The sequence below is a fragment of the Strongylocentrotus purpuratus genome, unplaced genomic scaffold (genome assembly GCF_000002235.5).
Source record: "Strongylocentrotus purpuratus isolate Spur 01 unplaced genomic scaffold, Spur_5.0 spur5_scaffold_13, whole genome shotgun sequence".
NCBI classification, from domain to species: domain Eukaryota; kingdom Metazoa; phylum Echinodermata; class Echinoidea; order Camarodonta; family Strongylocentrotidae; genus Strongylocentrotus; species Strongylocentrotus purpuratus.
In genome coordinates this window covers 36449473-36464049 of record NW_022145598.1, presented here as the reverse complement: position 1 = coordinate 36464049, position 14577 = coordinate 36449473, and positions in this window count along the sequence as shown.

Here is a 14577-nt window from a genome sequence, read left to right as displayed (position 1 = left end):
AAGCCAAGTTACGTCATAGTTACTTCATTTCGGTGAAGTAAACGTCATGCATTATAATAAAATCACTTTTTTTAATTTATTTTTTTACAAATAGTCATTAATAAGGTAACTGTAGGTTGTGAGGTCGGTTAAGAGAATATATCGATGTTGTGGAAAATGATTTTATCAAAAACGAAACAAGATAACTGACTAATATTTAACAATTATGCATACAAGTTATATGTATCAGTATTTGCAGATCGTCTATGAAAGACACGCAAACATGAAAGTTGTAAAAAGGCAACGTTTATCAACAAACCAATGTCTAGTAGTCTATAATGACGACATTAAATATATATCAATCCAAATATATGTACCAAATACTGTTAAATTCTTTTTTCCTTCAAATAAAGCTGGTACAAACCTCTTTTCACAAATTTTACTTAGTGAACAAAATTAATTGCTTTTAGTAGAATAAAATAAAATCGAATTTACCTCTCTATGTTAAACCCCTTGCCTGTATCGTCACTTAGCATGTGAAGACTAGGAAAAGAGATTTTTACTAGTTCTCATCTTTTGGGAGTTATCTTCCAATGCAGAAAGTCATTTAAAAGGAGATATAATCTTGTACTTCTGTATGGATGTGTGCATTAATTTAGACATGTTCTATATTAAAGTTTAAATGAAATTCACATACTAGTCTATTAAGATTAGACAACTGTGAAATTATTGTTTAATGTTAGTGTAGTAGGTTCCTTTAGAAATACCGCGAGTAAGCCTAAGCCACAAAGACCACTTTAACACTATTCTAGAAAGTACTCTTGCATGAAGTACTTCACACGTTCATACTAATGGCTACGTTCATTGTAAATGGTTAGCTGCGTCTATACTCATTCATATAGACATTGCTATACGCTCACATCTATTCAAGCAAGATGGAAATACCGACAAAATTTGTTATTGACTAAAATAATTGTAAGTGTTTCTCTTTTCATTTGGTGCGGGAAAAAAACATTTGACAAGAAGTAGTATATACATATTGAGTGGCATTTGCTTGTCTGCGAATCAGGGATTTCTTATACCTCATCAAGCCTTTCGAAAAATAACCGTTCTTTGCGTGTCAGATTTCACCACAGACTTTCGGTTCGCCCCTACCCATACATAATCATTTGCGGCCAACAATATCTTTCTGATACATATGACGTCATATGGACATGTCGTAGACATTGTTATAAAAACAACATAGCACACATACACATTAGTGAATAACAATGCTTGTTCGTACATCAAAAACAGAAAGAATTAATGAACATCACATAAGCCTGTGTGCATGTGTATCCCCCACTCTCTCCCTCTCTCTCTCTCTCGCTCTCTCACCCTCTTTGTCTCTCTCTCTCATTGTCTCTATCAGTAATTCTTTCTCTCTCATTTCTTCTCACACTCTTATTACTACGCCTTCCCCGTCTCCTGGCCCCTCTCTCTCTCTCTCTCTCTCTCCCTATATCTCTCCCTATATCTCAGGTTTTCTTGATTTTTTAAAATCTAAATAAATGTAACTATGTTAACTTTATTTCCACTATATTTTATTGTAACACATTATATTTATATCACATTTCAGCATCTTTAAACATATTTGTTTCGAGGTTAAAATTCCTTGAATATGTGTTTTAAAACCAACTTATAAGTATAACAAACGTTATATGTTTACGTATACATGCATATACGAACTCATATAATTTATCTCTACTCGGTGTGTCATCCGGTAGGATGCGAAAGCTAATGTGGTTAGATTAGCAAGTATGCGCTTGTAAAAAAGACGCCTGGCTGGAATGCTCCCCAGGGAGTGGAGAATGTGCATACATTGTGTGCGGGTAAGCCTGAATCCTATGACCGGGGTAATAATATATACATCTGTAAAGCGCTTTGAGAGGGCCTCCGGTCCTGAAAAGCGCTATATAAGAACTATAGCTATTATTATTATTATTATTATCAGTAATTCTACTATTTTGACATTCTTTATATGTTATATGTTTTCTCGTGTTTACTTTATATTTTTGTTGTATATACACGGCCTCATTGTAAACCAGCTGAACAGCTGAACTGGGCTTTTACCGTCAATAAATAAATGAATCAAATCAAATTTTAAAAAATATTTATGAAAAAAATTCACCTATTTGTTTATATCTGCTTTACGTAACCTCGTCTCGTTTCTTATGATGTCTCTTCAAACGTCCATTTTTTAATGATCACAGTGCATTTAGAGTATGTATCCTTTGGCTGTAGCGATTTGAGGTCATGGGGGGGGGGGGCTTATGTTGCTTGCAGCCCGGAAAGAGATTTATGGTCGTGGTGAAGATGAGGGGGGGGGGGGGGGTTCGAGGGAAACGTAGCAACTTAGTGAAGTAGGATTTATAGAGGCACATACTTCAAAAGAGAAATATTTTGAAGAGTTACATCGTCACACTCTACTATTTCCCTTTAACAAATTTATATAACACGTTTTACGAAATACTTTAACCGCATTTTAAAGCGCCCCATTTACTTTTACAGTAACCTGTTTTTTTTTGTTTTACTTCTTCGTACTGTTCAATTTTTGCAATTTATTTATTCTTCTGGGGAACGTAAGCCCCCCCCCCCCCCCCCTCTCCCGCCTGTCCAAGTGCGCAAATGTCAACCTTAAGGGGTGCAAGATGGTAAGTGTGATCCTTATTACTTATACAAGGATTTCACCTACAGTGTGATTCCAAGAGCACGATATCTAAATAAGGGAAACTTCCAACACCCCTTGCAATTAGCCTACACATTTAGGTGTCCTAATGATCATTCCAACTAGACCGTCTCCACCGTATCTGATTAGTCTTGTAGGACACCTTGGAGCTACGTTCAGAGCTATTGGGTTACTTGGGGTATACGGTATACTATGGACCTACTCCATGGGTATACTATGCATGAATCGTGCTATGGAAATAAATATCAGATCGTCTTAAAGACCGTCAATACTACTGGGCCAGAGGGGATTAGACTACACAGCGAGGTCACTGACAGGTGGCTATCTCATTAACTCAGCTCTCAACTAACATAATAAAAAGAGGTTCATGGGGGATCAACAGGCACCGATTGGGAAAGTTTTCTATATAGAGGGAGCAAATAGCTACAAGTAGGACAGTGGGGCTTTAACAGATATAAGCACGCCACCGAAAACACAACGTATAACTGCATTAAAAACTCAAGACAAATCAAGAGAAGATTGTAAGAATGTAAGCCGTGTAGCCCTACCACCATGCCACGTCTACCAAGATGAATAATGTCATTGGGGACCATTTATCGGGGAATCCCTGGAGAGAGAATCTCCAAGCTCTTCGATCGGTTAGCCCCACACGCTGCTCAAATTAAGGTCATGCTTCCCAAATTATCTCCGATTGAATGCCGCAATGCCACAATGCCATTGAATAATACACAGACGAGCCATATGGTAGTAAAAGAAAACGAAATGAACTTGAATTATCGCCGTGTGATTACATTCTGAAATAAAATAGGAAATTGTTGCGATGTATAACAGGGTACGAAGCCTAGTTTGGGAGGTTGTGCAATCACCGAAAGAATTGAAAATTAACTCAGTCTCATTGGAAATCTGTTGCAGTGATAACGCACTGCACATGCATCCTTACAGACACACATGTGGTATTAGAATGTCATCAATAGTTTGACACATTTCTAGCTATAGTTGAAATAAGACAGCATTTCAAAAGGAATCCTTCTCACATGACATTTCTATTATGATCTTCAACATAGAAGGAAAAATAACTAGTTAACTTCAAAATTATTATCTCCTATCTCCATGCATTTAAACTCTACTTTAATCTCTATTTTACTTTAAACAAGTAGGCTTAAGTGTCGCAGCTTGAATCTATTTAAATTAGGCAAATATCTTATAGCTCAAACAGTGTCATTTAAACTCAATTGAAAGAAGTTAAAGCTAAACTAATATTGCAAATTAAAGATAAACTTGAGTTCTGGTAATGCGATTGCATTGTGAAAGAAAAGGTGTGGAATGAATCAGAAAAGTTGATCATATAGCATGTAAGTATTGGTGTGTAATGCAAGGTTCTGGAGTCATCAAAATCATCATAAATTTGGCAGAGTCTTGGTAAAGTAACAATCACTTACACAGAAAGATGTATATGGGACAACACACATGGTGTTGGGGCTAGTACTACCCTGATTTCCTTATCTTTCTATGCTCATTACTCAGCCAGTATACATTTTCTTCCAAAATTGTTTGGCACATGACATTTATTTGTAATCTTGAACATTCAGTGTAAGTTTCGTTTGATTCTGTGAGAATTCTTTTTCTTTTTTTACCAGAACTCAAGTTTATTTTTAAACAAGTTCTTATCTCAGTTGATTCCTGATTAGGGGAGACCGGGTCTAGTTGTTACACACATTTCATTATGATCCATGGAAAATGATAAACATTACCATCTTCATACACTATCCTTTATTTAATAATGATGGCAATGGTAGTAGTAGTAGTAGTAGTAGTAGTAGTAGTAGTAGTAGTAGAAGTAGAAGTAGTAGTAGTAGTAGTAGTAGTGGTAGTAGTAGTAGTAGTAGTAGTAGTAGTATTAATAGTAGTGTAGTAGTAGTAGTAGTAGTAGTAGTAGTAGTAGTAGTAGTAGTAGTGGTGGTGGTGGTGGTAGTAGTAGTAATAGTAGTAGTAGTAGTAGTAGTAGTAGTAGTAGTAGTAGTAGTAGTAGTAGAAGTAGTAGTAGTAGTAGTAGTAGTAGTAGTAGAAGTAGTAGTAGTAGTAGTAGTAGTAGTAGTAGTAGTAGTAGTAGTAGTAACAGCAGCAACAGTCTGTCGCCCGCATATATTACTTTAATCTTGTTAATAGCACTCTCCATGATGAAAATCAAAATATCAGAAAATGTCTATGGTTTAAACAGATGGATAGCTAAAGTATGGGGGAAATGAGCGGGGAAATTTAGAAAAGCATGGAGTCTTTTGTGCCCCCCCCCCCCGCATATTTCTCGAGAAAACACTCTTTGTTAAACTAGTATTCAAACGATTGAGTTACGAAGGTAATTATTAGAGGTATAATTGTTTTCTATTTACATTTCATTCACAATTTCACAATTTTACACCTATTTGAAGTTCTATTTCACATCTATTAATCTTGAGGTCTACTATGGGAATTGTATTTTAAGAGAAAGATTTTATGATTTATTTTGGATTTTTTATACTTCAATGGATTGGTTAGTCACCAGCGAAATAACAACAAACGCGCACAAACTTACTAGGCATCATCTTCGATAAAAACCACAACTCCAATTTGCACATAGTGACATGTGTTAAGCACACGGTGTCGGACTTCAGTACCCGGATTTCTTTATCGTGCTGTGCTCATTATTCAGCCACTATACATTTTCTACCAACATTATTTGGCACATGTAATTTATTTGTAATCTTGAACAGTCAGTGTAAAATTCGTTGGATTCTGTGAGAATTTATTTTCTATGGTGACCAGAACTCGTTTTTATCTTTAAGCCATGTCTTATGGTAGTAACAGTTTACTTTTCACTTTCATGCAATTGCGATTAGAATTCAGGAGTTAATGGCATTGATGAAAGAAAACTGTGCGCCGTTTGAGTAAATTGACGCCCTGCGTATTTTGTGGTTATTCAATTTGCATTTCCATTGATGATGCATGGTAATCTTTGTGATAGCACAACACAATCCTATGATATATATTATGTGTGTGTTCGGCAAAACATAAAAGAGGTACATATTACAATGAGAATTATAAAACAAACATGCCCATGCACGGATGACGGTTATAATAGCACGACTCACCGACCATTCATAATACCATGTAGGGCAGACATAGCAAGTGGTGATTTTAATTAAATGTCATCTCCCGAAGCGATCGAGACGAGATGAGATTAGTAACCCAATACCCAACCTACATTCAATCACACATTATTGTCGATTTAGAAATTGAAAGCTTTCGGGAGGAAAACTACCAGCTCATAGATCTCATCGTTTTCTTTGTGTGTGTGCGTGTGAGTGTGTGTGTGTGTGTGCGTGCGTGCGCATGCGTGTGTGTTTGTGCGTGTGTGTGCGTGTGCGTGTGTGTGTGATTTTCATGTTTGTGTTAAATATATCCATCATGTGCATGAATTAAGGCGTCCCTTATCCAACTTACGGTATAATAAATCTTTGTTAAGCGTTATTTCATTAACCACTTGTATCGAATCAATTCTGCAAATGTATTTAAATTAAATATACTCGGACGTCTTGAGTTTTCTACATGCATATACTTGAGAGAGGCAGAGAGGCAGAAACAGAGAGAGAGAGAGAGAGAGAGAGAGACACACACACACACACACACACACACACATAAAGAGATAGAAACTGAGCATAATAACTACACCTAAAATCTAATTGAATCTCGAGTGAAGTGCCACTTTCTCCATCGATGGTTTTAACTGTTTCAGAAGGGAAAGTCATAATCAAGCAAGGATATCAATTGAATCCAGGCGTTTGAACTATTTGACATGGTAATCCATTCATTTACTTCCAAAATAATACTAAACATAGAACCCCGGATTATTACTCAAAACAGATGAAAATGATGAAAGTGCTATAGGATGAGAATTAAATGCGTCCGATTTCTTGTCATCAAACTTTTACTATGTCGCCTAGGTATGTATTGATTTGGATCACCATGGTGGTAGGCAGTTGGTAACCACCCTCTAGGACAACTACCCCCTAGTACAACTTACTACCCCAGACAACTACACCCTAGGGCACCCACCCTCCAGGACAACTACCCCCAGACAACTACCCCCTATGATAGTTGTCCGGGGTAGTTAACGTAGAGGATGGTCCTAGGGGGCTAGTCTTCCTAGAGGGTAGTTGCCCTAGGGGGTAGTTGTCCTAGGGGTAGTTGTCCTAGAGGGTGGTTATCCTAGGGGTGGTTATCCGGGGGTGGTTGTCCAGGGGGATGTGTCCTAGAACCGTATTTAAGATATGCCAGATATGTTAACCTAGGGGTTCGTGACCTCAAGCCCCCCACCCACCGGATTCCTCACTGGAATTCATCAATATTTTGACTCAAACATTCCAAAGAAAATTATGTAAAATAATGCCGGACGTTCTATACGGCAAGTTACTTCCTACACGATACTATTGCATACCAAGTTGAACAAATATGTTCAATAAGCAAAATCAAATAAATATATATTTGACATGACTGAAGGTTTGAAAATCAAACAAGGTAGACATCAAGCGACTTCTTTAACAACGATAAACCGCTGCACGAAGACAATACATCGATTAAAAAACACAATATCATAACCCCCTTATCTGAACCAATACGACCCTCTTCCTGCGAGGAGCTATACATAGACGAGCCATCTTCCTTGGCAGCTGCTCTGTTTCGGATGATAACACTCTGTTATTTATAGCTCTCTCTGATCTAACTGTTTGTCTGCCATGCACTCATAATACATCGCTATAATATTATGACTTTATACAATATGGCGTCGGTGTAACTAAATATTCCAAGCATGCTTATCGTTATGATAGTGATTACCAGTAACGTATTTGGATTCGAAATTCAATCAATTAACAACTTGACGACAAAAAGTCCACGTCAGTTCTATAAACTGATGCTATAGGTTGATGATTCCACGCTGATCGTTGTTACACTTGACATACTCCATATTGAATTGGTTTCATGATGGTGAAATACCGTCATGCTTCATTTGTGAAATAAAGAGACGAGAAGGCTGGAAGCGATAATCATTTTAGTTTGGAAAAATGGACAGTAGCAGTATAAGGACTAATCAAAGTGTGCTGTAAGCAATACGGCTTTAGAGCATTTTGTAAAACAGAAGAACAAAATCGTATATGAAGATTATTTTGAAAAAGGAGGGGAAGGAGGAAATAACAATGTGAGCAGTTTCCAAAATCAACCCATACCTACATAAACATTCGAATTGTAATAATATCTAAGAAAAACATTTAATTAAGGGGTGGGGTTAACGTTTAATAATAATAACATTGTTGGATAGTTTTATATTGCACATATTCACCACGCGAGTGCTAGTGCTCACAGCATTCAAGGAATTCCTTCCTACCGGTACTCATGTATTAGACTCGTTGGTGGAGAGTGGCACATGTAGATTAATGTGCAGGAAAGTTACTAAGGGAGAGAGAGAGAGCCAGAAAGAAAAAAAGAGCCCGAAAGAAGAAAAGGCAAAATAGAGAGAAGACAGAAAAGAGCATGGATTAATAATGGACGATGAAAGAAAAAAACAGATTATGAGAGTGAGTGTGTGTTGTATGTGAGAAAGAGAGGGGGAGAAAGAGGGATATTGAGAGAAAGAGAGATAGAGAGAAGGAGAAAGAGGAAGAGAGAGAGGAAGAGAGAAAGAGAGGATGCTTTTTATAAGATTCTTTTTTCTTTCTTGAGAGCTACATAGTTGCTTAGTTTCCCATGGCAGCTATCTTAGTAAGATATTAATATATTTCACAATGCCTTCTCCCTCCCAGCCCAGTCTCTCTCTCTCTCTCTCTCTCTCTCTCTCTCTCTCTCTCTCTCTCTCTATGTGTGTGTGTCTCTCTCTTTCTCTCTGTCCCTCTCTCCCCCTCTCTGTCTGTCTATATCTGTCTCCCCCCACACATACACACACACACTCTCTCTCTCTCTCTATATATATATATTTCTCTCCTTCTTCTTCTTCTTCTTCTTCCATTGAAGTACATAAAAGTCTAAAAGAGTATTGTCGTACTTTAGAGTATTGTCGTATTATAGTAATCTCATCATCTGCTTTACTTGTTTTCAACCCCAAGCGCTCTGAATGTACCTTATGGTTATGTTTGCGCATTCTTTCTATTTTATTTTTTTCTCCTTTGCCATCGCTCTTTACCTCAACCCACACCAGAAACTGATATCACTGTATTATCAATACTCCACATAACTGAGGATCAGGACAAGTCCCTATATGCAATCTTCTGAGTCACCAGCAGTGTGTCGTGAAATGGAGAAATGGAGAAATGGGGGGGGGGGGGGTGGGGGTGAATGTATCTGTGAACGTTGATTTCTTAGTTTACATTTATATTTCAATCTGTAGCCCTATATATATGAAAAGGCAGAACATTAAGATGCGGTTTTAATTATTGTTATCAAAATCAAATGAACGGATAATCAGATGAATTAGATCAGTATTAAATAGAGTTTGCTTTTGGTACCTAACCACATTGAGTATCAAATGGATAGAATCTTATATGAACATCATGAAAAGTACACGTTCAGCTCCAGGTAATTTCTTTATCTATCCTGGGCTTTTTCCAACACTGTGCTGTTGCCTTTAAGTTCGACAAGTTAATATAATGGAGACGAGGTTGCTGCTCAGTGCACCATATTATTAATTCCGCCGCATTCAACCCCGATTTCGCCACATTAACCACGCATAAGAGATACCATGACACGTGACATGGCCTAAAGCTACTGAGGAGAAGTAATGTGGATTATTGGTACTTGCTTGCAAGATCACTACTGATACTCCGCTATCTCATATCATTATGTGTGATTGAATCCTGTGATCATATCGGAACAAAACTCTCTCTCTCGATAGAATCTGAAAGAGCATTTCACCCCCCCCCCCTTCCATGCATGCGTGTACATGTACTTTCTATTTCAGATTTGACTTGACGCGGGTAATGTTGCGCAGAACATGACAAAATAGTATATGACTAGTTTGAAGATGGCGTAATCCAAAAGCAATTTTTGCTATCGGTAGTGTCGTTTTTAGAAGAGAGAGAGAGAGAGAGAGAGAGAGATAAAGAGAGGCTTTTTTTATGGAGTAGAAAAAAATCGCATATTTTTACATTTCAATGTGTTAGAGTGTATAATGGCTTTGCTTGACAATCTAAGACTTATTATAATTTCATAGATTCTAGTTTGTTAAGCAAATAGGCCTAAAAACAACCAAAATTTTGCAACCTTTTTGTAAATCAAGATATGTGGAATGGTAGTTGATTGGTTATTTTACCTGACTGCTAAGAAAGCATGAATGCTTGTGAGTAAGCAACCGAAGGATCGACGGCTTAAAGTCCTCTCCGAGGGACCTGGTAATGAAGATTAATGCCTTACCAAATGGCCTTGGTTTCGAACCCGGGTCGCCGGATTACGAGACCACTGCTCTATTAACTGATCTATCGCCCCTCCTGTGTGAACACGAACAAACTTTCCGTTACCCCCCCCCCCCCCCTAATCGGCGCAGTCTCATTAATACCCTGTCACGTTCCTTCAGTTCATAATGTTAGTAAATCGATCCTAGTCGCAGCCATCTCTTCAGTTGCATCCATTTCTCCTTAATTTACTCAAGAGATGTCTCTATGATAACCCACGTAAAGTAGTCTGTTCGAGTCCGTTGCCCCCCTCCCCCCTCCCCTCCCTCCCCCTAAAAAAAAACCCAGCTCCTGCTCGTAATCCGGGCACAAGTTTACGTTTAATCAGACATGGTGCATTTACAGTACATGAAACCATGCAGATCAAGAGCTTCGCTTCGAGTAGACTGCATGCCTGTCGCAAGGCAGAAAGTTCATCGACCTACCACTGGGCTTAAACATACAAAGGGATCGTCTCAATTTGCTTGAGGATGCTGGAAAGTGCACCCGGTTTCACGTCTCCATGTCTGTGTCACATCTGCTTTGTGGCGTATTGATTTAAACCATGTTTTATTGACTAATCGTGTCGTTGTCATGGTGATGATGTAAGTTCAGACTAAAATCTCAGTCTCATTATCGGAGAAGTAAAGAAAGGAATATAAATTATGGACACAGCGGCAAAGTCAAGCAGTTGAGTTCATTTACCACTGTTTCCAGGAATCATCTTCTTTCTGACTTATTCTACTTTTTTTGATAATCTCTACCACATATCTCAATATAATAACAACATATTTATAATATTTATTTTTTATATAGCGCTCAATACAATGTATATAAGCGCTTTACAAAAATACTATTACCCTGTCATTGGAAAGCTGTAAACGATTCTCATTTCAAATGAAAGTTCAAATACCAATATTTGACCCTATACACAAACAATATTTTGTTTCGAAAATCAAGATTCTCGTACAAAGAATGCTATGTGGTGGTTAAAGGGAGACTCCTTCTGATGTACAGTGCATGCGGAAAGAAACAGTGGATTTCTTTAGTGCCACATATTACATGTATGTATATATATATCAAATAAGTTCGCTTGCAACAGTAAAATTTCTCATAGTGCAGTACTCATCAACGATACAAGAGACTGTTAAATGTTTATTTTGCAAGCTGCCTTAAACGTCAATTTGTGGCAAAACCTGAGACGAATATGAATACAAAGATTTCTTACAACGTAATTCGATCAATTATTCAGTGAGGTACAAATGGTCTGTTTGAAGCCAGAAGGGCATTAACTGCTGTTCAAGTGTATGAGGTAATGCCCATCAGGGAGGTGAAAGGAGGCGAAACTCTTGTAATTTATTCAAACACATTCGTGAGTTCTATAGCGTAACAATGGGATGTGTAACATTCCACTTGGCTTTGAAGTTCCATGCTCCGAGCTGCGCTTCCACTGCGGGGACATTCGGAAGCCAGGCACCAGTTTTACATTTATTACAAAATATTAAATTACCGGCAAAATGTCAGTGTAAATCAAAAACTTTATATGGGGACTGTATTGGGAATAGTGCATCAAACACATTTCCAAATTTAGAACTCCGTCCTTCCTATAATTTGTGTGCCAGAGTGTGCCTGACAAAAACTCAATAGTTTAGGGCAATGCGCTAATTTGTGCATGTTTTAATGTCCCGTTATTTGATCCATGATTTACAATCTTCAATAACGTTAAGCTTGCTAATGTGTGTTTTTGCGTGTTTTTTTGTATTTTTGAAGTTAAAAAAAAGGATGAAATTACACAAGTTTGTGTTCGCTCTTTACACATTCAACAATGGATGAAAAATCATTGAAAGGGACAGCGAACAGTTGCTGTGATACCATTTTCTAATGTAGGAATTCTAAATCCTGAAATTTATGCGCTCTTTTATCTCACCACCTGGTCAACAGTTGCAGATTAGCGCATAACTTTTCGGCGGCTTGGAGCATGGGGTCAAAGGAGAGCGACTTGATTCCAGTCCTTCTCTATCACGTCCCTGTGCCCATCAAGCTCCATATGGGCTGCCCGCATGCCTGCAAGAAGGCCGTTACCATTGACAATGCATAGCTGGTACGTACCACCTGCTTGCTCTAACCATGCATGAATACTCTTAAATATTAGTTGCAGAAGTCATCACGGTCATACAATCGGAAATGCTCTGTCGTTCCATTTAAAAAAAAAAGGATAAAGCATTTGGACTAACAATGAAAGATGGATTCATCATTGATCCTAGATCTATTTTGAACGAACATTGATGTATAATATGTGCGTATCAATTCACTACACATCAATACAGCTTGTATTTCCTGTACGATGAAAGGATGTCATGCCATTGAATGTTCTTGGAATCAATCATTTGCTTTATATAGAAATTACGTGAAGGATCGTTGCCTTTGTCAAAGTATCATACAGTAAATTTCCACCGACAGCTTAACATAAATTGGAAAACCAGAACAATGTAGATGAATCTCGTTATGGATCGTATATGGTAGTCAGGCGCGTACGCAGGGAGGGGGGGGGGAGAGGTTTGGGTGTAACCCCCCCCCCCCTTTAGTTTTTTTTATGTGTATGTTTTGTGTATGTTTTTTTAGTGAAACCCCCCCCCCCCTTTGAGTTTTTTTTTTTTTTTTTTTGTTTTTAATTATGCCAACGGAACAAAATGTCAAATTTTGAAATTTCGAGACCAACCCCCTCCCCCCCCCCCCCCCCCACTGAGCGACTTTTCGGCTGGCTGAGTCGTTGCGATTTTTTTTGGACGCCAAAAAAAAAAAGTGTCCTCTTACCCACACCCCCCCCCCCCCACCCCCACCCCCCCCCCTCCCCACCCCCCCCCCCCCCCTCCCCACTGAGCGACTTTTCGGCCGGCGCGATTTTCAAATTTTCGGGAGCAAAATAATAAAGTTGAGTCGTTGCGAAATTTTGGGGCCGATTTTAAACCCCCCCCCCCCCCTTGGAAAAATCCTGCGTACGCCACTGATGGTAGTAGCATTCAAGTAAATAGCATGAACTCTGGCCCCAAATAAATGAATGAATAAATGATAACAACATTTAATTGTTTATGTCCTGTACCCAACGCTATATCCCAACACCTAAAAAGGCACAAAAAACACTCCTAATCCTAACTCTTACCTCACAATAAATGAATCCAAATTATGTGATGAAATATAACCAAGAAGTATTATAGCTTAAACTAAACAGCAGTTTCAACCCGATGCCTCATCCAATCACCTGCTATATCTAAGGACCCATGTTTCATGATATCGGCCAATATTCCGTTACTCGCATTATACATTTCTCCTTCTTTTTTTCTCTCGTGTTCTCTCTCTCTCTCTATCATTTTCTCTCTATATCTTCTCTATTCCATAACTCTATCTTTACATGCTTCAGTATTATTGTCACACATCACCATCTTCTCTCGTACTCTCTCTCTCTCTCTCTCTCTCTCTCTCTCACTCTTTCTCCCCCTTTTATTCTCCCCTTTTCTGTCCCACTCAGCAATTACCTCTCTATTTTTTTTTTGAATAGACCTACACCTCTGTCTCTGTCCACGTCTACCAACCTTTCCTTCAATTCTTCTCCCTCTTTGAAATAGATAAATATTCAACTATGAGCCTAAAGTAACCAGCCCCCCAATATTGACAAACACACAAAAGTAAAATCGAATTCAGGCTAAGTGAAGGGGACAACTGTTTTAGTAGATGCGAACGGATGTAATGTATCTTGATTCACACATGCCAGCCTAACCACTCTTATAAAGAAGCAAAATGAAACCAGTTGCCCGTATTCACAAACAATCAGCAAACAATATATGCCAATAACGGAGCCATGGTTCAAGGTCCCGAAGCAAACAGAAACAAATTAAGGCTCCTCCTCCGCTTCTATGTCGACAATAAGTCGAAAATAGATGCATCGTTTTTACACCTGCGCTTTGCACTATTGGTGATGGCTTTAGCAGAACCTAAGGGTTATTAAAGAACGGGAGCAAGAGAGAAAGGGAGAGAGAGAGTGAGAGAGAGAGAGAGTGAGAGAGAGAGAGAGAGTGAGATAAAGAGAGTGAGATAGAGAGAGAGAGAGAGTGAGAGAGTGAGATAGTGAGAAAGAGAGAGTGAGATAGTGAGAAAGAGAGAGTGAGATAGAGAGGGATAGAGGACTGTCAAAATAAACACTATAAAATTGAAAGTGAAGAGACTCTGTCATTCATGAGACATAAATGTGTTTTCAAGATCTCGAAAAGGTTAATTTGTTATATATTTTTCAAAATGGAGAATGGATATCGTTTAATCGCATAAATAAAATCCCTGATAATTACAAGGTTCATTCATTTTTAAGCACGGTATTTAAGCTGCAGCGAAGGCACATATCTGATATCTCATTTATAATTCTGGGCA